Source organism: Typopeltis vanoorti, chromosome 12 (assembly GCF_054136105.1).
Source record: "Typopeltis vanoorti isolate ZY-2024b chromosome 12, IOZ_Tvanoo_1.0, whole genome shotgun sequence".
NCBI classification, from domain to species: Eukaryota; Metazoa; Arthropoda; class Arachnida; order Uropygi; family Thelyphonidae; genus Typopeltis; species Typopeltis vanoorti.
In genome coordinates this window covers 6,517,694-6,539,588 of record NC_143560.1, presented here as the reverse complement: position 1 = coordinate 6,539,588, position 21,895 = coordinate 6,517,694, and the positions used below count along the sequence as shown (strand labels likewise).

At 34.5% G+C, this 21,895-nt stretch overlaps 1 protein-coding gene across 1 annotated transcript in view; it reads left to right on the top strand.

Moving 5' to 3' along the window:
* Positions 1 to 323: 323 nt before the first annotated feature.
* The window catches only part of LOC150100560 (acetylcholine receptor subunit alpha-like), a 131,990-nt gene continuing 110,418 nt past the window's right edge, over positions 324 to 21,895 (top strand). Inside the window, exon 1 of the mRNA XM_090402119.1 lies at positions 324 to 461. The gene's annotated coding sequence lies outside the window, so the exon portion shown is untranslated. The remainder of the gene's footprint in view (positions 462 to 21,895) is intronic.

Below are 21,895 nucleotides of genomic sequence, written 5' to 3'. Positions count from 1 at the left end.
TGCTTCTGCCTCTCACTGCTTGCAGCGAGGGCGCCCCTATCGATCTTCCCTACAAAGTGTATCTCTCTCATTCGGCAGTCAGTGTGCGCAGCTTCTCTTCTCAGCCGTTTCTGTCGGGGGTGTTTTGCAACTTATAATCGATATTTAGAGAAACCAAACTGATCCAGATGAGGCGGATTACCTCGACATATGACTCAGGATACCGGGTGATAATACAGCAAACAGATGTGACATCACTGACTCACCCAAACAGCAGGCAACGGCGAACTCTTAGACTGTGTCTGTGGGTGATATGTTTTCTCCAGCTCCTCCTCGACGCGAGGTGTTATGCACATCCGGATGCTAAGAGGTTGCACGAAGACCTTCTCAGCGAGTACAACCGCCTTATACGGCCTGTTGGGAACCATTCGAACAAAGTAACTGTGAGATTAGGCCTTAAACTATCCCAGTTGATCGATATCGTAAGTAATAGTTAATTTGATTCCTGCATCCGCCTGCTCGTTTACATATATTTTTGTAGGCTAGTGAACTTCAATTCTGAACAAGGGGAATGCTTTTAGCACGCTTGTGACATAGCTTCACATTAACGGCAACACTCTTGGTCACTGGTTCGCTTGACGACTGCACGTGTGGTGGCATGCAATATTTAGCTGCACTCATAAACATCTTTTATCATGTTTATGCACACTTATTAAGTTTTATGAGCTCGTTTTATATGTCAGAGGAATACTTGGCTAGTTTCTAGTGGTTGGAGTAGTTCAGAAGTTGAAATTATCTGTGAGTATTGGTGATTATGAGATAGCGTGTACGTGTACAAACATGTATTTGAATTAGAAAACTTGTTCTGTCTGTGTGTTAGTATACATGCGCACATCTAGAAGGGAGCCTCACGTGACATCCCATAGATTTATTTTGAAAATGTGCATCAAACTAAGTTTGTCATCTTCCACAGATCTCGAATACGTGTCCCATATTGCTGAAATATTATATATGCAACTTATCTCAATCGTAAAGTCATGATGGTTTATTTATTTTATATGCCAGTTAGTATAATACTTTCTGTATATTCTGCGATAAAATGCATCCACTACTCATTACGATATACATAGTAAATTTTAATGGTGTTTTTCATGTATAAGTGAAAGCTTTTGGCAATCAACCAAATTCTTTCTCATATATTTGAAATCATCGAGTACGCACCGAACATTTATTTATTTATTGAAAGACGTCAAATAACCTTCATATGTATATAATTACTTCTAGTGTATGAGTATGGTACAGGCAACTATAATTGCATCTTGGAATCCCAATGGGAATAGGAGAGTCAGTAAAAGACATAAATATCAAACAATTCATAAAAGTAGCTGTAAGCTGATAATGTTTTCTTCATCATTAAACTTCGTAATAGTTGAACTCCAAACAGTTCTTTTTTAAGTGCACCCGATATGATTACAAAATAAAATTCGCAGTTAGGTGATCACTTCGGTTTGATGTTACAAACACGATTTTATTTACAAACCTCTGGCCAAATGTATCTAGGCGAAAAGAGGTCAAACACGCTATTAAGTAGGTGGTCATAATGTTTTGGCTCATATGTGTGTATATATAGTTTATTAATTTCTGAGAGTAATATACTTTGTCAAGGAATATATGCATAATAGTTTCTTCCTCAATATTTTACTGTACCGTGTACCTAAATTGAAAGATCATCCATCGAACCGACGTGATATAGACTTCAAATTAAAAAGTTGGCACTGCCATACGCAATTCAAATGCAAGAAAATCGCTGAATCCTCTCATCTCAACTGAACACACCTTGGCCGCTAATTCTTACCTCGGGATGATTTCGGACAAGCTATTACTTACACGATGACAATGTTGTTTGATAGATCTGGACTCTTCCAACAAGGCAACAAGACAATGTCCATTGTGGCACTGTGCAAGCATGGTTCAAAGTTCATATCCAAGCATTCTGTGTGTCCCTGGCGGCCAGATTCTCCTAATTATTTCAATAACTATCGAACACTTATGGGATCATGTGGAATGCAGCAACCGCTGGTCGGTGCCAATGCCTAGCTCGGTCGCTGACCTCCAGGACGTTATTTTGTGTGTGTGTGGGTGGGGGGGTGACTGAATTTTTTTACAATATAATACGGCGGAGAACATGAAGTTAGGAAAAAAACTGCTTCTTCCATGTGAAATTCATATGTTACATTTAGTGAAAGTCCTATAGTTCAAGAAAGAAGAAATCGAAACCAGATCTTTCCAACTAAGATTCATTATTCTGTAGCAACTTCGTTCTAGTTTCTAATAATGCCTGTCAAAAGTAATAAATATTACTTTGTTTCTAATTATCACTTTATTTATTTTTCCTAATCTAGCCATATCTTATTTTTGCTTGCACTTTTATTTTGAACCATTTTTTTTCCTCCTCTTCCTCCTTCTCCTCCTCCTCCTCATCATCATCATGCATATCAATGACTTAGGCCTGGCGTGGCCTGTTCCGACCTTAGAAGTCATCGTTGAATCTTTTAAGAAGACGTCCTGGTTTTCTTTTTCCTAATGGCTTGTACTTTAAGGCTTGTTTTTGGTAATCTTTCTGTTTTCATTCTTTGAACGTGTTCCAACCATTTACAGGGTGTTCGGGATAAATTTGACAGTTTCGTAAGGAAAAAGAAAATCTTCTTTGTATCTATTAAATTTAATGAATTGACAAAAAAACATTACAGGCAGAGTTAATTACAATACTATCAACAAGATTTACTCAAAATAACCACCATTAGCATCGATCACAGCTTCAATTCTGCTTCGGAACCTCGAACAAGCTGATGCTACAGTCTCCCTGGGAAGGGCCGCAAAAACTGTTTTAATTTTATCCATTAACTGGGCTTTTGTATTACTGGAAGTGCGATTGGTGTCTTTTTCAACTGCGCCCCATACAAAATAATCCATGGGGTTAAGGTCTGGGGAGTTTGGAGGCCAAACATTTGGACTGGTGAAGTCGTAGAAATTTTCAGACAACCATTTTTGACTTTTCCCAGAGGTGTGGCAAGGGGCCGAATCCTGCTGCCATACATACGGCCTACCATTGGCTACCCTTGTTATCCAGGGCTTGACTACAGTTAGCAACTCCACGAACAAAGCCCGAATTCCAATGCCAGGGTTCTTCAACACCTGTTCCTGCAGATTTGCGAGGAATTCTGCTGTACGAACGCAATCAGATCGTCTGCTAGGGATCTTTCTTCTTGCTACATCCTCGTAGTCACCATTGCAAGTCTCTAGTTCATGCCTGATTGTTTTTACTGTATTCAGGGAGCATTGGGCAGCAGTCGTAATATCCTTATTTTGATGGCGGGCACGAATCATCATGATACAAGTTATTCTCTTCCATGATTCAGGTGGGTTCCAGCTATCCATCCTTTCTGACATCTTGTATATGAATGAAGAAGGGTCCAAACTTTTAAATGAAGAGAAGTGTGTGTTAATACATGTAACTTACAGAAAATATAATTAATTATAAATATGTCAAATTTATCCCGAACACCCTGTATGTTTATATTTTTTAATTTTTTCTATTACTGGTTCTTGGTTTAATTCTTTCATAATTTTTTCATTTCTTTTGTGATCAAATAGGGTATACTTCGCAGTTTTTCTCATAAACTTCATTTCTGCTGTTATTAATCTTCGTTTGTCTTTTTATTTTAATGTCCAGATTTCACTTCCATACAATAAGACTGGTAGGGCTAATGTATTGTATACTATTAGTCTGGTTGGTTTTTGAACTAGGTTTGGTTTAAATATAGAGTTAATTACACCTGTTATTTTTAAATATTTTGCAATTATTACGTTTATATCTTTTTCATTTTCATATGTGATCATACATCCTACGTAGTTAAATGAATTCACCTGTTCTAAGATCTTGTTATATATTACTGTTTTAGTTATTACTGGATCTTGTCCTTTAAAGGCCATAGTTTTTGATTTTTCTGTTGATATTATCATACCATATTATCTTTGGCTATCTCATTTAGATCTAAAATAACTTTCTGTAAGTTATCTTCAGAATTTGTAATTATTATTTGGTCGTCGGTAAAAAGGAGAGTGTTTAAGTTCACTGTAGGAGAAAGTTTAATTCCTTGACGTATATTTTTATTCCATTTTATTATTAATTCATTTAAGTAAATATTAAAAAGAGTTGCTGAGAGGGGACATCCCTGTCGGACCCCTTGGTTTATCTCTCTCGTATATGATAACTCATGATTTAATTTTATTTGTATTTCATTATTTTCATATATACTTGTGATTGCTTTTAGAATATTATTTGGTACTTGTCTTTCTTTTAATATGTTAAATAAAAAACATTTATCCTGCTATAAATAAATTAAACTTTTTATTAAGCAAGGACCTATTGAAGTCTAAAAAAAAGTAGACATTCTTATTATAACACGTATAACACGTCAATTAACTTTCTTCAATAAATAACCTTCATTCACCAGTAAACTATGTATTTTAATTATGATCGCTCTTCAGTAGCTGCATTTCAGATCAAAATTAATTTCTAAAACCAGCAGTTAACATCGAGAGAATTTAATACACTGATCCAGTTTTTTTAATTACGCTATTTTAAATTCTGTCAACGCTGAAATGTTTTACTTCAATTCTAAGAATCTTTTATTGTTAATAAATACGATTTCGAGAAAGTGAATATTACTTTTAAATTTTTAAGATAATAAAATCAGGTAAAAACAGCAAACATTATTTCAACTGAAATATGTTTTCGATATAACATTTTACTCTCCATTTTTTTGCTTGAAAGAAGCACGAGTGCCTTCATCAGAAAAACAATATAAGCTTTACTGAATTCATTATCAGTAAGAAACATAAGCATCTTCACTCCATCATTCGATCTAAACTACTACATATTTTTAATTTTTGCATGTGCTTATCGAGTGATAATGTCATTCAAACAATGTTACAGTTGGTGATGTCGATATGGTTGTGCAAAGAAACTTTTGAGTTCATGTCTCCTTTTTAAAATACTTGTTCTTTTACCTAAATGCTCAAAAAGTTAAAGTGTGTTTCCTTTTCTTTACTTTGGGTGGTAAAAGACAGCAGTTTCTGTTTAATGCTTAACTCTGGCCCGCATTTTCTTAAAATTCATTAAGAGGAATTATGAGATTTGCATCATTAAAAGTTCTCAATTTTAGTTCACAAGCGGTGTTCTTCTCTAGTACAGTCAGAAGAATGATTCTTTCGTTGAAAAAAAAAATATCCGGGTTCGAATTAAATACTTCACGAAGAAAAAAATTTAGTCCAAACAAAAAAAACGATTCGTTGTCCTCAAGTCAATGGATCGAAGAACAGAAGCCAATCCCGAAACCATAAACCAGAAAAACGTAATCCCAGTAGATTCGAGCTCAATTTAAAACTAGATTGAAAGCATATTTTCTATCAAAAAACGTTAAACCAACGATTTACAAGCAATTTGCATCACATTGAATAAGCATTAGTTTAATTCTTGTCTTAAAATGACACGTGCTGTTTTATATATTTCTGTTTTTACACGTGGTCGGTAATGCTATATAAAAGAAACACATATATCGTCGTCATCATCATCACAACACAAATTACGGGTATAGACCATGTTGGTCTGTTCCGGTCTCAATATCCATCCAATATCCTTTTTTGAGGTCTACCCTGCCTTCTCTTTCCAATTGGCTCATATTTTAGTATTGGTTTAGGATGTCGGGTGTTGGCCATTCGGTTTACATGTTCAATCCATTTTGGTTTATAATTGTTTAGTTTTTTTTCTATTAATTTTGTTTTCAGTTCTTTTAAAATGTCTTTGTTCCTTTTTTGATCTAATAATGTGTATTTTGCAGTTTTTCTCATAAATCTCATTTCACTTGTTCTTATTCTTTGTTTATTGCCCAAATTTCACTACCGTATAATGAGGTGGGTACTGCTAAAGTATTGTATATTTTCAAGCGTGTTTATTTTTGTACTATATTTGGGTTGAGTGTTCTATTTATCAGACCTATAATCTGTAAACATTTTGAAGCTTATAATTTTATGTCTTTTTCTCCTTCATATGATATTTCACATCCAAGATAACTGAAGTATATTTATCTCTTATATTATTTTATTATTAATAACTATTTTGCTTCTAACTGGAGTTTGTCCACAAAATGCCATTGTTTTAGTTTTATCTATGGAAATTTTCATTTCTAACTGTTCTACTTTAATGTTTAAATTATATATTGCTCTTTGTAAATTGTCTTCCTTATCTGATCTGATGAATTACATGATCATCTGCAAATAATAGCGTATTTATTTTGTTATTCCTGGAAATTTCTATACCTGGATTGTTTAAGGTGTTCCACTGTATTAATATTTTATTAATGTAAATATTGAAAAGTGTTGGAGACAGAGGGCATCCCTGTATTACTCCTTGGTTTATAGATTGTTTTTCAGACAGCTTTTCATTTATTTTTATTTTTATTTCATTATCTTTATATATGTTCAAAATTGCATGTAGTAAAATATACTGCTAGTCAACTATAATGCCCACTTTCCTAATAGTCCGTAACTGCTCATATGCAGGTGGAATGAACTATAAAACGTAGCAGGAAGTATTTGTTATGTTGCTCCAATCCACGAAATGTTATCTGCAAACGTATAGTACATTTTCTTCCGTGAGTGGGCTAAGGATATGTTTTCTATTTCTATCAATTCTTATATTTTTTGTATTTTAATCTATTTTTTTCATAGTCCGGAAACCTTGGTCTAGAGATCTAAACATGGATCATTTTCAAGCCACTTCAGGTCTCCAATAAGCAGGTCGGTGATTTCACACCGGACGATGGCATTCATATTCTACCTCAAGACATGAACCCGCAGCCTGTTCGTTGGAGAGCGGGTACGCTAACCACACTGCCAACCAGATGTGGTGACCACTTGGCCGCACAGGTATGCTGTGCCACGTCGTCAAGTTGCTTCCGGTCGATCTGCTAGTGTTAGGGACGAGGGATTCAAACAACGGATATCTTGATCCATGCGATCCCAAAGTTATGCCATAGGATTCAAATACTACGAATTCTACGGCCACAATTAGATCTGGAAATCATTCGACAAACTACTCTCAGTATCGCATCAACGTGCTACGGCGCATTGTTATGTTAGAAAACACCTGGAAAACACAGTCACCATAAAGGAGTGTACTTAATCAGCCAAGATGGATAAGTACGCTGTAGTATTCATGGTTCCAAGACATTCAGGAAAACATCGAAATCCAAAGCTACCTCCTGCCCGTTTCTACTGAACTATGACATCGGAGTACTTTCCTCATGTTTTCGCCTAACTCTCCACCTGCTGTCTACACGACATATCTGGAAACGAGATTCATTCGAAAACTTAACAAGTTATCCAGTCTTCAATGGTCCAACGACCAATCATGGATATAAAACATAAACCTAATCGTCGTTGATCAGGCGTAATCATATGATGGCCATAACACACCGCCACTCATCCAGTAACTCAATTCCATGGTCAGGCATTCTACAATTTTCGTTTGTTGGCCTGCAAAAAGTATGACACACACTACGTTTATCATGAGCACTGTGAGGCATATTCGCCAACCATTGACCTGGTGACTACTGTTCACACTCATAGCACTCCGCGAACAGTCTACAATATCGACCATAATCATGCGTTTATCGAAATTCGTCAGATGGTATCCCTTGCCTATGGGTAATCATTAACTTCCATTGAACATCGTACGATGCTATATCAGGAGCCTTTGTGTTCACTGCTTTAGTAAAAGATCACAAGCCCAAACTCAGCTAAACAACCGTAGATAACATCATTAGCCGAAGGAAATGCGAAGGTCCTTAGAAAGTTAACATCGAGGGATTAAAAGGAGCTACCAGTCGGAGAATTAAATCTCGGCAAATTCGATGTATTAGCGCTCGAACAGGAGTTGGGAGAGTGCAAGTAGTTGCGCAGCTTTAGTTTTTATACCACACATTTGGTTTCTATATATTCTTAATCTCAAAACAAGCCTTAAAGTACAAGCCATTAGGAAAAAGAAAACCAGGACGTCCTCTTAAACGATTCAACGATGATTTCTAAGGTCGGAACAGGCCATGCTAGGCCTAAATCCTTGATAACGATGATGATATGATGATGTATTATTAATTAGATGAGTGTTTTCCATACCCATCTAATTAATATCGTGCCTGGTCTGTACCGTGTTGAGAGTTTGTGATGTGGCCCAGTGAATCGCGCTGCACTCTTTTACTGATAGGCTGGTTTAAGGTAAATGATATGAAAAGACATATTAGCCTACACAGAGTACCGATTTCAAACTAATAGAACCTTTCTGTTCCATAATCTGGCCCAGACAGACAGACAACCGCATCCAGTAACGCAAATAGATTGGTGAATGTGGTAAAGGAAAAATAGTCCAAAATACCAAACTAATATCACAAACTAGAAGAGTTTTGATAACATGACTGCTTGTGGGAGTATATTTAGAATAAGTGTGATCAGCAAAGCACGCAGAACCGATGATTCTGATGCGCGTAATTTAGTTTTCTCTGAAATATAAAAATGTCTTAATTCTCATTTCAACTATCTTTTGGAAAAGAACGGACTCACGATTAATGATTTATCAAGCAATTTGAGTAATGGAAAGCCATTCTTTTTTGACAAATATACCGCTCAAGATTTAAATACATGCTGCAGTTATACTTGTAAATGACAAACGATCTGCTATAAATGATCAACTTAGTGTCAATGTGCTCAGTTCCAAACAAACTTCGATTTATCATAGATGTTTAGAGAGGACGTTAAATATAATAAATAAAAAGTAAATACAATTTGAAATTCTTTGATTTTTCCACTTGTCTATAATCTTTCAATAAACGTACTTTGATTTTGACTAATTATGATTTCTATGCAATGTTCAAGTGTTAAAAAAGATATCCACAAAGAATGTCCTAACTATGAAAGTTGGCATTCATATGATTCATTTTACAGCATATTCTGGATTATTCTCTCTCTCTCTCTCTCTCTCTCTTTCTCTTTCTCTTGATATGCAGCATTTATTCTGTCTTTAATTTTTCTTTTATTCATTTCTCCTTTGCTATTAAGATAAGTGAAATCTGCTGTATTTTAAGCGTGTTGTTTATCTTTTGGAAATATAAAAGGATTTATTCAATTTTAAATGAATATTTATTGTTTTGATTTTTACTATAATCTGTTGCTTACATTATATATAACATACACGAGCGGCAATTTTTTTTAATTGCCGCTTTTTTAATTTTTTTTTAAATTTTAATATTTTACTTAAACAGACATTTAAGTAAAATAGCCCCTATTAGAAAGAGATTAACTTATGAGTTTAACTAAGTAACTGGTAAGTAATAAATTGATGATTGGATTGGATTATTCGGTGAATTCCGTAAACTGGAATTAAACTGAGTAAATATTCATTACAATGCGCTTTTAGTTTTTTTTAACATATGGATGAATGATAAATCACCAAAAGTTAAAGTATTCCGTATTCTTTAGTGTTCATTTCACACTCCACATATCCGATATGAAACGTGATTAATTAGACTTAATGGAATTTACTTCACATAGCGAACAAGGAAAACAAACCTGAAAACAAAACATTATTGGGGAAAAGGTGTATTTTATTATTGCTGTTATTATTATTATCAGTCTTCCATGGAGTCAAGAGACTCAACGTGAGAGATACCACTCTCTCACACACAGTTCATCATACCTTGACTTAAATGCGTTCACTGTCCCTGCACTTCCCACACTATCAGGTAATGCATTGCAATCACCCACCACTATCCACCCAAAAAATTTACTCCTCGCCCTCTTGTTCATACCCTCCTTATAGCTTCCATGGATGGCATCTTGTTCTTCCTCTGTCCCCAGCCATTCTATGAAAGGTTCATCAAAATTAATCTGGTCATTACCCCTTACCAACTTATAGACTCGATAATATCCCATTTCTTCTACCATCCACTAGGTTCAGCAATTTGAATTTTCTCAATCTGTCTTCATACTCAGCATTCTAGAGAACAGAAATCAACTTAGTGAATCATCTCTGAATCCACCCCCAACAACCCATCATCCTTTTTAAAACAAAATCTGTGTTAAGTCAGATTCACTCTGATCAAAGCCCTATATAAAGGAATAATAACATCCTTACTTCTACATGTCGGTGTTCTCCACATTATTGCAAACTCCTCTGTACTGTCCTCAAACGTTTAACAAAATATCCCCGAAATTTCAGATCCCTACCCATCATCCCAGGGTCATTCATTTCCTCTACCTCCTTTAAGAAATCTCCACGAATTGCATACCACTCTGCATCCCATCTTTGCTTCCCAGATTTTAAAACCTTGCACTTTGCTACATTAAACTGAGATCCTCCACACATTCTCCCGTTCACCTAGTCCATTCCAGTCCTCTTCCGAGGCTACACCTGCTCTACTTCTCATAGTTCTCCCCTACTTTGCATCATCTGCAAACAACTATATAACACCATTCTAGTACCTCTCAATATCATTTACAAACAAAATAAACAACAATCGACCCAAGACAAACCCCCTCGGGCACACTACTAGTAACCTTCCTCCTCTTCTAGGATATCGCCATAAAAAGGAATAAGAAATAAAAACCATGAAAAGAATCTAAGAGTGCATCTCAATATTCTCCCCATTTTGAGTATGAGGATGAATTTCAAAATCGTGTTTTACTTCAGTCAGTCAGAAGATTCTACCCAACACAGCTTACCTTCTTAAGTTTGTACGATATGGCTCACTTTACTTCTCCTTACTCCCGTCTCTTAAAATTTATGAAATGAAATGACTTGAAGCAAAATAATAATAATAAAAATAATTTTTTATTATTTTTTATTACATATTATACATATATTACATATATTTGATTACATATGTGTTCTGACATTGCAATGTATACAAGGTCGTTATTTTCTCTTTGTTCCCAAAAGATGAGTTTTATCATTTTGAGAGATATCCTGATTAATTAGGATTAATGGAGTAATAATAATAATAATAATAATAGAGTACATCTGCTCTAATAAATAGGAGTAAGATCATCTGTCAGTGACGCCACAGAAAAATTTAATTTTTTTTTCCAGATTCGTCTTAACATTTTTCGGAAAAAGGGAACAGCATCGTCTATGGGTTCTCATTCGTTAATGAGCGTCCATGGAAGTTAAATCTTTTAGCACTAGCACGATATTTCTTTTACTCATGATTATGTTTTTAATTATATAATCATATAAACTGTGCCGCAGCCTTCTTTTTCCTAATTTTGGATTCCGTGGTAGCTATTCCATAAATAGCTATCATTCTCGAGACGCCTTTGAATCGCAGGAAATTCTGCAAATTGACAAGAGAGAGAGAGTTCCAGTATTTTCTCGAGCCGCCTGTTGGATGCCAATCTGCATCGTGGCTGCTTCTTTTACCTTTAAACAGCTTCTTTTGAACAATAAATTCTTAGAACAATAAAAGCCTTTAAAAACAATTCGTACGCGACAGTTTTCACTTGAATAGTTATATTGCCAAGATCCCATCTTACGAACAGCCTTTCCGGTGGTTGACGGTGTTCTCTCTCACACAACTCCTCGTGTGTCTCCTGCAAGGTAAGCCGTGCGATTTTATGTCACGACACATTTCAATTGACAACAAGCCTGTCATACAGTTGTTACCTATTAAAAATGGGGATGACAGACAGCGTATGCTCGATTCAGAAAAGGCCTCTCTCTCTTCTCTCTCTCTCTCTCTCTCTCTCTCTCTCTCTCTCTCTCTCTCTCTCTCTCTCTCTCTCTCTCTCTCCCTAGTTTCACATCTACAAATATTAAACCACTTAAAGTCTAGCTGGGGAAGAAATAGAAGAAATACACCGCAGTTTGGTAACGTTCACGAATGTATTCATAGAATGCAATAAATCATAGATTAAGATATTATTTTTCCGTTTGTGCGTACAGATATAGTCCACGTGATGGATCGTAATTTTAAAGAAACAGGTGTTGAGTATCAATTAATTAACAATTCACAGTATGCACAGCCGAAGAATCAAATCTACATATAAATTACACGATATAAAAATATCAAACATATTAAATATGCAGACGATATTATTATTCTTGCAGAATCTAGAGTGCAAGTGGAAAAGACAATAAAAATTTAAACTAAAACACTGAAAATAGGAAGAGATGAGGAAACATTTTTAATTAACTTCGAAAATTATATACTTGAACAAGTAAAGCAATTTACATATCTTGGTAGTTGCATTACTCACACCCTCGACAACTCAGAAACAGCAAAATACAGGCATAACATAAAATAGTCTAATAGGAATAAATTAAAAAAAAGATGGATGAATAACAGCATTTGAAATATCCTGATACTGTCTTGTCTTGTCAGATGTCATTTCCTTCTAGGAAGTTGACTACCACGAGCTTCCACCATGTACGGTTTTGTGTTTCTCTTTTGCATTCTTCATAGGACAAAAAACGTCCAGTCCTTAATATTTCTCATCCAATCTGTTCTTTTTATTCCTCTTCTTCTTCTTTTCCTTGTATCATTCCTTCTAGAAGTGTTTTTGTAGGGATTCATGCCTTTTAGTATGTGACCAAGGTAGGTGGTTTTATTTTCTTAATGGTTTTCAACAGATTCCTATCTCTTCCAATCATCTCTAATATTTCTAAATTAGTTTTTTTTTTGGCAATCCATGGGACTCTAAGAATTCCGCTGAGGATTCACATCTCAAAGGCTTTTAGTTTATTTTCACAATATTTTGATATTGTCCAGGTTTCTGCACAATATAGCAGTGTTGACCATACGCAGCATTTGGGCAGCCTAATTCTTGTTTTTGTGTCATGAAAAGCATTCTGACCCTTGAGGTCAGAATGCTTTTCATGCTAATGAAGGTTGATCTAGCAATTTCTATTCTTCTTAATATTTCCTTATCACACTTTCCATTCTCTGTAATTAGTGGACCCAAATATATATAACCTACCCTTTCCCCTTCAATATACCCTATTCCTCCTATGGGTTTAAATTCGGAAGAAGGCGAGTTCAGAAGCCTTAAGGTAGCAGCCCTACCACTGAACTATTCCATCGTCAGGCTAGTCCCCTGACATGGAGAACATAACCATACTTGTAAGGTGACAGAAAAAGATAATCGGATTGAATCTATGGGAAACGACTCTGGAATGGAAAAGGGAAAACGAAAATGGAAACGACAAAATATAATACACATAGCAAACTGGAATGTAAGAGGAATAGCATATAAAGAAATAGAATTAGACTAGTTATTAAATGAAAGAAATTTTAAAATAGCAGTAATCACTGAAACAAAAAAGAAATTAAAAGGAACTATGAGAACTGAAAATTTTAATGTGATATACAGTGGAGTCGACAGAGACCAAAGAGCACAAGCAGGAGTCATGATTTGGATTCATAACTCCCTTTCAAAACAGTTAAAACATTATAAATTATGGAATGAAAGAATAATAGAAGCTAGAATAAAAATAGATAGAGGCTATTTAACAATAATTGGTTTATATGCCCCAGAAGAAGGAAGAGAACAGGATAATATTGATTTTTATAATCAGCTACAAAACATATATAATAAAATAAATAAAAATGATTACATAATTTTAGCAGGAGACTTAAATGCAAGAATTGGAAACACAAAAATTAATAATAATATAGGAATACATGGAGAACACACTCTAAACAGAAATGGTAAAAAATTGATTGACTTTGTAGTTTATAATAACCTAAAAATAATGAATTCCTTCTATAAACATAAAGACATATAAATATACTTGGGCTGCAAGAGGATGGAAATCAATATTAGATTACTTCATATTAAATGAAAAGACATCAAAATTTTCACTAGATATTAGAGTTCACAGAGGATATGAAATAAGCAGTGACCACTTCCTTGTTAAAATAAAATTAAGATTACCACCTAAATGGCTACAAGTAACAAGAACAGAAAGAAAAATTGAAACATTTGTTTATAAAACTAGACTATTGAATGACACAAATGTACAATGGCTATATGAACAAAGAATTAACCAGTATCTAGATAAAATAAAACAAAATGAAGAAATAGAAATAGAATGGCTTAATATAAAAACGATACTAAATGCAGCAGCAAATGAAAGCTTAGGAAAGACCAAAAAATTCAATATAAGAAAAAAACTGAAGATCTGGGATGATACAATCAAAGAAATAATCAAAAAGAAAAAAGAAGCCTATCACAAATGGTTAAGCAGTAAAAGATTAGAAGATGAAATAGAATATAAAAGAATAAGAGCCATAGCTAAAAGAGAAGTCAGAAAAAGACATAGAGAATCATGGAATAAATTTGTTTCTAATTTAGAACATGATTTATATAAAATAAGACCCAATGTATATAAGATTTTGAAACACTTAAATGCAGATACCAAAGAAAACATAAAATTAAACACTGAATTGAAATTAGAAGAATTTCTAAATTACTACACAGAACTGTGGACAGACAAATATTTTAAAAAAGACAACTGGCAAACAATTAACGAAATTGAAAAGGAAATAAATGAAGAAGAATTAGAAATCAGCCTGAAAGAAATAAGAAACGGAAAATCACCTGGAGAAGATAAGCTAGGTTCAGAACTATATAAATACGCAGGAACAAGATTCAAAGAAAGACTCTTATTATTTTTAAATAAAATTTACTCAACTGGTATCCCCCCAATAGAATGGAAAAAAGCAATTGTGATTCCTATCTTTAAGAAAGGTAATAGAGATGACCATAAAAACTATAGAGGTATCAGTATACTAAATTCATGTTACAAAATATACAGTAGAATCTTAAATAACAAACTAATGAAATATTCCGAAAACTTTATTCTAGAGGTACAAAATGGATTTAGAAAAGGACGATCATGTATAGACCCAGCCTTCTGCCTAAAATTAATAATAGAGAAAAGAAGAGAATATAATTTAGAAACACATATTGCATTTATTGACTTTGAAAAAGCATTTGACAAAGTTAAAAGAAACATATTATTTAACATATTAAAAGAAAGACAAATACCAAATAATATCCTAAAAGCTGTCACAAATGTATATGAAAATAATCAAATACAAATAAGATTAAATCATGAGCTATCATATACAAGAGAGATAAACCAAGGGGTCCGACAGGGATGTCCCCTCTCAGCAACTCTTTTTAATATCTACTTAAATGAAATAATAATAAAATGGAGTAAAAATTTACATCAAGGAATTAAACTTTCTCCTACTGTGAACTTAAACACTCTCCTTTTTACCGACGACCAAATAATAATTACAAATTCTGAAGATAACTTACAGAAAGCTACTTTAAATCTAAATGAGATATCCTAAGTTTATGATATGATAATATCAACGGAAAAATCAAAAACTATGGCCTTTAAAGGACAAGATCCAGCAAGAACTAAAATAGTATTAGATAACAAGATCTTAGAACAGGTGAATTCATTTAACTACCTAGGATGTATGATCACTTATGAAAATGAAAAAGATATAAACATAAAAATTGCAAAATATTTAAAAATAACAGGAGTAATTAACTCTATATTTAAACCAAACCGAGTTCAAAAACAAACCAGGCTAAAAGTATACAATACATTAGCCCTACCGGTCTTAATGTATGGAAGCGAAATCTGGACAATAAAACAAAAACACAAACAAAGATTAACAACAGCAGAAATGAAGTTTATGAGAAAAACTGCAAAGTATACCCTATTTGATCACAAAAGAAACGAAGATATTATGAAAGAATTAAACCAAGGACCAGTAATAGAAAAAATTAAACAATATAAACATAGATGGATGGAACACGTTCAAAGAATGAAAACAGAAAGATTACCAAAACAAGCCTTAATGTACAAGCCATTAGGAAACGGAAAACCAGGACGTCCTCTTAAACGATTCAACGATGACTTCTAAGGCCGGAACACGCCATACTAGGCCTAAATCCTTGATACGTATGATGATGATGATGAAATATATATAACTCTCTACTTGATCTAAAGTATTACTCTCTACCTGATCTTAATATTTATATCGGGTACTTTCCCTTTTCTCTTGTTACCAGCATGGTTTGGGTTTTTTTGAAGTTGAAATTAAGTTCACAATTTTCAGTGAGCTTCAACGTCTCGTCTAGTGGGTTTTGAAGATCTTTTTTGTTTTCAGCTAGCAGTATTGTATCATCTGCATGTCTTAAGTTGTTTATATTCCTGCCTCCTGTTCTGGCTCCTTTAAATTCTTCTATTCGCTAGAAGAAATTTGCAGTATAGAGGTTAAGCAATATAGGAGGAAGAACACAGCCTTTTCTAACACCCTTCTTCACTGGGAATTCCTCCGAGATTTCTCCTGATATTTTTACTGAGGCAGTATGCCCCCAATATAGATTTATCAGTAATCTGGTGTGTCTTTACCATCTTCTCTGAATTTCTGATGCATGTGATTAGTTGTTCATGCTGTATATTGTCAAAGACCTTTGTGTAGTCAATAAAACATAAGTAGACCTCTTTCTGCTTCTCCAGATATCTTTCTGTAATAGTTCTAATGTTGAAGAGTCCTTCTCTAGTTCCTTTATTTTCTTGAAAACAAGATTGTGTTTCATTAATTTCCATTTTGAATTTGACCGATCACATTGATTGTTCTGTATTCTTCACGATTTTTAGGTATTGGTAGGAAGGTTGAGTGCTTAAAATCTTTTGGCAGATGTCCAGTTTCGATATTTTGTTACATATGTCAGTCAGTGGTCTTATAGTCTTATCATCTAAAGCCTTTATATATTCTGCCATAATTCCATCCATTCCTGGAGCTTTTCTTGGTCTCAGTTTCCTAATGGTATTTGTTACTTCCCAGGTAAGAATAGTAGGCCCCTCCAAATCTTTTTGCATTGACTTATCTATTCTATCATGATTGTAGAGTTCCTTTGAATGCTCTACACATCTATCCCTTATTTTGTCTTTCTCTATTAGGATGTTTCCACTGCTATCTTCAATGCAATGAGAGATTGCAAGATTTGTTAGTTAGCTCCTTAACTTTTTCATTAAGTTCTCTGGATTTGTGCTTTTTGTCCAGAAGTTCAATTTCCTTGAATTTTTTGTTGAGCCATAGTTCTTTGCAATCCTATGTTCTTTCCTGATCTCCTTGTTTAAGTTATTGTATTCAGGACGATTTTTGTGTTTCTTTCTTTCTTTCCTCCATAATTTGTTTGTTTTACTGCTTTTTATACCCTCTTTAAATTTCTGCCATCTATCCTCAATCTCATCTTTAGGGTAAGGATACTTGGTGGGATCAGGAACATTAACAGCAGTGGATGGTATCAGTTCCTTTAAACATTTATCTTGTATTTCTTGATGTTTATGGGAGCCAAGATCATATTTTTCTATGATTAGAGGTTTCATTGTTTACTTTAATTTTATTGCTGCTTTAATGACCACAGGATTGTGATCTGATCCAATAGCAGCCCCTGGGTATGTTTTGGCTTGTAAGATGTTATTCCAGAATCTTTTTTAAGTCAATCTGGTTCCTACAGCTGTCTCCCAGACTTTTCGATGTGTAAAAAGTCTTCTAGGAGGGTGGCTAAATAAAGTGCAGTATTTGCTATTACCAGATCAGATTGTTTTCTTCACAGAACTGTATTAATCTTTCTCCTCTTGGATTTCTATGTCCCAGGCCCTGGTTTCCCATGCAGGAAGAGATCTTTTCTGAGTCTACTTTAGCATTTAGATCTCCCATAATGATAGTTATGTCATCTGATTTAGTGTTGTCAAGTGCATTTTGAATATCTTCATAGAAACATTCTACATCTTTTTCTGTGTAATCAGAAGTAGGTGCATATATTCGGACAATAAAAATACTAAAAGGTTGAGTGCAATTTTTAATGCAATTATCCAAAATCCAAGTAAGGATTGCACAATCTTCTTTTTTAGTACAAATGCTACTTGATTCCTATGACTGTCTTCAGATGAGTATATAATTGAATGGCTCTTTCTGTTTATTTTTCTACTATTAATCAATTTGACTTCACTGATACCAGCAATGTCAATTTTCATTGCTTCAAGTTCATGTATAAGGTTTCCTAACTTCCCAGCTTCATATAAGGTCCTCACATTCCACGTTGCAAGCCTTAAGAGAAGATTCTTGGTTTTCAGACGTGAAGGATCAGGAGATATCCTCCCTGGAGGGTTTAAGGTATCTTTGTCATATGCTATTTTCAAAGTATCCGTCTTACGTTCCCGAGTTCCTTTCTGTTCTTCTCTGTAATGTTTCCAAGAGACAAAAGTTGCAGAGGGGTTAAACCTTGTCTCTTGCTTAAATCCGACATGGTTCTCTGTTTCATAATTTACTACGAAAGGTTACGTGGTGAGGTTCCTGTCTCTTCCACGGTGACTGGCCACATCTCTGTTTTGTCTAGGAGTGTGCACGGACTATGTCACATAGTTTGTGCTGTCATGCCTTCATTACATCAAATTAAATTTTGGTCATCTGCTAACTGAGCCATTCCAGTCTTCAAGTGCAACAAGGAGGAGACACTCTCATTCACTACAGCATAAAATGCTGATATCCTCACTTAGTTTGGCATGCCTCTTCTTGACAATGTCCCGGGGCGTGGCCGCTGGTGCACTCTACCAGCTACTTGGAGCCATACGTGAGAGTTGTATGTGCAGTGGGGACCAATTCCAGCCAGCCACCAATTATTTTGATGCGACTGCTGAGCAGGTAGAGGCGCTACCCCCTATTACCCATACCTTACACCCCAGCCTGATACTAAAGCTGTATAAACCTATTATTATACCTACAGCAACGTTTGGAGTCGAGACATGGAGACTCAATCAGAAAGAAATACAAAACATCGGAGCATTCGAAATGCTCAAGAAAGTAAATAAACTCACTAATCAGAACACGAAATAAATGAGCAAGTCAAAGAAAAATTAAACTATAGAGAAGATATCATTCTTAAACAACAATTAAGATGGATGGTTTGAATACCTCTAGAGAATGTCCTCTCAGAGATTTCCAAGAGTCTTGAATGAAATCATTGTAGGAAGACGATCAAGAGGCAGGACCAAAAAGAACTTGGCTACAGTCTTTGAAGGAATGATCATAATTATGGAGCTTCAATGAGGTGACAGATATGGCCCAGAGACAGACCCAGATGGCAAAGCTTTACTCACAGGGACTCAACCCGTCATCTGACGGATGAGAAAGAAGAAGAAGAAGAATAGCAATTAATTTATCTTTTTAATCAATACTTTTTATCGCAAAGCATTATTTATAATGGCTTTTCAAAGTGAAAATGAGTTTTAGCCGATCTCGTATGTCGAAGAAGAATTATCTCCTCGGAAACTCAAGTTTTTTCTCCTTTAAAACAGGTCAGAGGAACATATTCAATACTTCAAAACAATCCGGTCAAGTTTAGTGAACAATTATCGCTAAGTAATTTGCCTTCATAATTAATGCTTTGATAGCGAGGTAGGTTAATTCTACATGTATAGTGTATTACCTCTGTCAAGTGCATGTATATTTAACGAAATCCTCAAAACTGGAAATATAAATTGGTGTTGCTGAAATTTTCTCGCTGAGACAACAGACCTCGCTGGACTGTTTTCTTTTTGCAAAATGAAGAAAATCTCCGAATTTCTGAAAGAGTAAATCCTTTTGCTCTTTATGGTATGAGACTGGTCAATTCTTTCTGTTGAAGAGACCTTATAAACATTCTTCACAAACAAGGTATTTTCCCCTTCTAAGAGAGTTATAGTTACATATTATACAAGTACTTGATTACTTGGCCTTCGAATATGATCATTTGAACAACAACAGTTCTCGCTGAAAAGTATCAGTGAGAATTGCAATACAATAATGGATTAGTCTGGTTTGAATTCTTAAACTATAGTTAGGCAGGGACAGATAGCTCCTTCGTACATTCAATTACGAAGTTTTATATTTACAAAATCCCCAATATTCTTTTTTTTTTCATGCTTACACGGTGATCAGAATACATTATCGGAAATTATGGAAGCAACTACCATGCTAGAGAAAACCTTTAGTTTAATATAAACCAAAATGAACACTCGACGTTTCGACCTTCATATGAAGGTCATCATCTGGAGCATACACATATATACAAAGAAACAGGCTGCACTACAATCTACATGGTTTGCTAAAGTTACTAACCAACCGCTACAACAATTATTGGCCTGACCACTGGTTCTTTGTATATATGTGTATGCTCCAGATGATGATCTTCATATGAAGGTCGAAACGTCGAGTGTTCATTTTGGTTTATATTAAACTAAGGTTTTGCTCTAACACGGTGGTTGTCTCCATAATTTTTGATAATAAAATCCTCAATACTATATTTTCAATCACCTCGAGACAATTATGTGGATCTGAGCGATGAGATTCATTTGAGAAATTGCTCAAACCTGTTTACAGTGCTTGACAGTAATTGCACATGTCCAATACGAATACTTAATGAATACCTAACATTTGTAGCATTCCTTTTATTGAAAGTACGTGAGAAAAACATTGAGTTTTACAAGGAATTATATTGTCCATAGCAGAAAAGAAAGTTAAATACAAAATCTCCCACCAAAAATAAATAAATGTTGGTTGAAAAGTACGTTAATTTTCGAATTGTTGCATGTATTATAATAGGCTGCTTTCGTAATGGCTTTTTATTTAAATATTTACGACAGAGTATTTCTTTTAATCCATTTGTGATTCGCACTAATTTATTTAGTGCAGAAAAACAATATAATAATCACTATCGATCTAGGTGGTAAAATCTCTTGACACAAGAGTGTTGACACAATTCACCTTCTTCATTCACTGAAATAAGATACATCTATTACAATAAGATAAGATAAATCTTGACAATTTTTGCTATTTCACTGCACAAGTTTTATCCTGTTATGTTACAGTTCTACTCAGCCAAGTATTTATTCTGTTACAGTCCTACGCAAGCGCGTAGGACTGTTGCGATATAAGAACAACTCGCAGCTGGAGCATCATTTTAACCTATTTCTTTTGATATTCTCTAGAGTAAACGAGCATTTCTTCTTTTATGTGTCGTTAAAGCCATCAAAACATCCATACAGATCTTTTTATTTTTGCTTTTGTAGTGGAATTAGAAAACGGTGAAATATTTGAACGTGTCGTATATAAATTAGAGAACGCAGATGCTTCATATCTTCTTCATTTCCATTTTCTGATTCTCCTTTCCAGTTTTAAAATTCAAGGTCAATCTCAAGGAAAAATATAATTGATGAGAAACAGCATGGGATCAAGTTATTTTTTTTTAATTGATGCTATATATTGCCTATCTGCCTATCTCACCACAAAACGAGTCTCTGCCTTAAGTAATCACTATTTAACAGCCTTATAACGATTTTTTTCTTGCGAACAAGAATTATGAATTTGAAAACACAACGTCAAAAAGTTTTATATGTTAGTAAACTAGATATCTGATTCAAGCCCACTTTTACGATATCTAAAAGTCTAAGTAAAGAGTTGTAAGAGAAAGCGAAAATATTATTGTAAATGTAGTCGCTATTTTTGTGGCAATCTGGACAGTTTTCCCAGTAAGAAACGGTGTTTAGATTGTGGGAAGATGGTCCCGTAGTTCGAAAGCCAGAAATGAACATAAGATGATTATTATATTATAAACAAAACTGAAAAAAACTGTCATGCAGATGTATTTCGAAAGATTGTACGAACCGGTTTTATTTAAAGCAGAATCACCCGACAGCTTTAATTGCTTATGTGTTAAATAGTCAAAGGCTTTC